Source organism: Triticum aestivum, unplaced genomic scaffold (genome assembly GCF_018294505.1).
Source record: "Triticum aestivum cultivar Chinese Spring unplaced genomic scaffold, IWGSC CS RefSeq v2.1 scaffold53756, whole genome shotgun sequence".
NCBI classification, from domain to species: domain Eukaryota; kingdom Viridiplantae; phylum Streptophyta; class Magnoliopsida; order Poales; family Poaceae; genus Triticum; species Triticum aestivum.
The window spans coordinates 1-1,486 of record NW_025267186.1 but is presented as its reverse complement, the minus strand read 5'-3'; the positions used below and the strand labels follow the sequence as shown (position 1 = coordinate 1,486).

General features: G+C 47.2%; 3 non-coding genes across 3 annotated transcripts; all 3 read right to left on the bottom strand.

Annotated features, from left to right (window-relative positions):
- Window positions 1-295: 295 nt before the first annotated feature.
- Window positions 296-414, bottom strand: LOC123178024 (5S ribosomal RNA). Its single transcript, XR_006489275.1, has one exon. It is a non-coding gene; the product is annotated as a 5S ribosomal RNA (ribosomal RNA).
- Window positions 415-784: 370 nt separating this feature from the next.
- Window positions 785-904, bottom strand: LOC123178023 (5S ribosomal RNA). Its single transcript, XR_006489274.1, has one exon. It is a non-coding gene; the product is annotated as a 5S ribosomal RNA (ribosomal RNA).
- Window positions 905-1,275: 371 nt separating this feature from the next.
- On the bottom strand, window positions 1,276-1,394 carry LOC123178022 (5S ribosomal RNA). The gene has a single exon (XR_006489273.1). It is a non-coding gene; the product is annotated as a 5S ribosomal RNA (ribosomal RNA).
- Between the last annotated feature and the right edge of the window lie 92 nt (window positions 1,395-1,486).

The following is a 1,486-nucleotide window of genomic DNA, read 5'->3' as shown; positions in this document are numbered from 1 at the left end:
ATTACAACCGTTGCCTAATAATGGATAATGCCCTATATATACTACTTACTCCCCCCCCCCTCAAACACGGAGACGAGTTTACCACGGTTTCCACCCCTCCCTCTATACCGCAGCAACAAGTATTTTTTTACCCCTTTCAGAACGCGCTCCTCACGCCACAAAACCGCCTCTAGACGCGTGACCAATGAGCAGCGAGCTAAAACATATCGCAAATGTCAAAAATAATATAACGGGGTTAATATATATCGCGCACATGCGATATGTTTGTCACGAGGCGCAAAAAATAATTAAAAAGGGAATGCACCACGAGGATTTTCTAGGAGGTCACCCATCCTAGTACTACTCTCGCCCAAGCACGCTTAACTACGGAGTTTTGATGGGATCCGGTGCTTTAGTGCTGGTATGATCGCATCCGACATGTTACCCCCGCCTTCGTCCCTTATGCTTGCCACTCCCAGGTCCACTGCAAAGATGATTGTCATTCTTACTACCATTACAACCGTTGCCTAATAATGGATAATGCCCTATATATACTACTTACTCCCCCCCTCAAACACAGAGACGAGTTTACCACGGTTTCCACCCCTCCCTCTATACCGCAGCAACACGTATTTTTTTACCCCTTTCAGAACGCACTCCTCGCGCCACAAAGCCGCCTCTAGACGCGTGACCAATGAGCAGCGAGCTAAAACATATCGCAAATGTCAAAAATAATATAACGGGGTTAATATATATCGCGCACATGCGATATGTTTGTCACGAGCCGCGAAAAATAATTAAAAAGGGAATGCAACACGAGGACTTCCCAGGAGGTCACCCATCCTAGTACTACTCTCGCCCAAGCACGCTTAACTACGGAAGTTCTGATGAGATCCGGTGCTTTAGTGCTGGTATGATCGCATCCGACATGTTACCCCGCCTTCGTCGCTTATGCTTGCCACTCCCAGGTCCACTGCAAAGATGATTGTCATTCTTACTACCATTACAACCGTTGCCTAATAATGGATAATGCCCTATATATTCTACTTACTCCCCCCCCCTCAAACACGGAGACGAGTTTACCACGGTTTCCACCCCTCCCTCTATACCGCAGCAACACGTATTTTTTTACCCCTTTCAGAACGCGCTCCTCGCGCCACAAATCCGCCTCTAGACGCGTGACCAATGAGCAGCGAGCTAAAACATATCGCAAATGTCAAAAATAATATAACGGGGTTAATATATATCGCGCACATGTGATATGTTTGGCACGAGGCGCAAAAAATAATTAGAAAGGGAATGCAACACGAGGATTTTCCAGGAGGTCACCCATCCTAGTACTACTCTCGCCCAAGCACGCTTAACTTCGGAGTTCTGATGGGATCCGGTGCTTTAGTGCTGGTATGATCGCATCCGACATGTTACCCCCGCCTTCGTCCCTTATGCTTGCCACTCCCAGGTCCACTGCAAAGATGATTGTCATTCTTACTACCATTACAACCGTTGC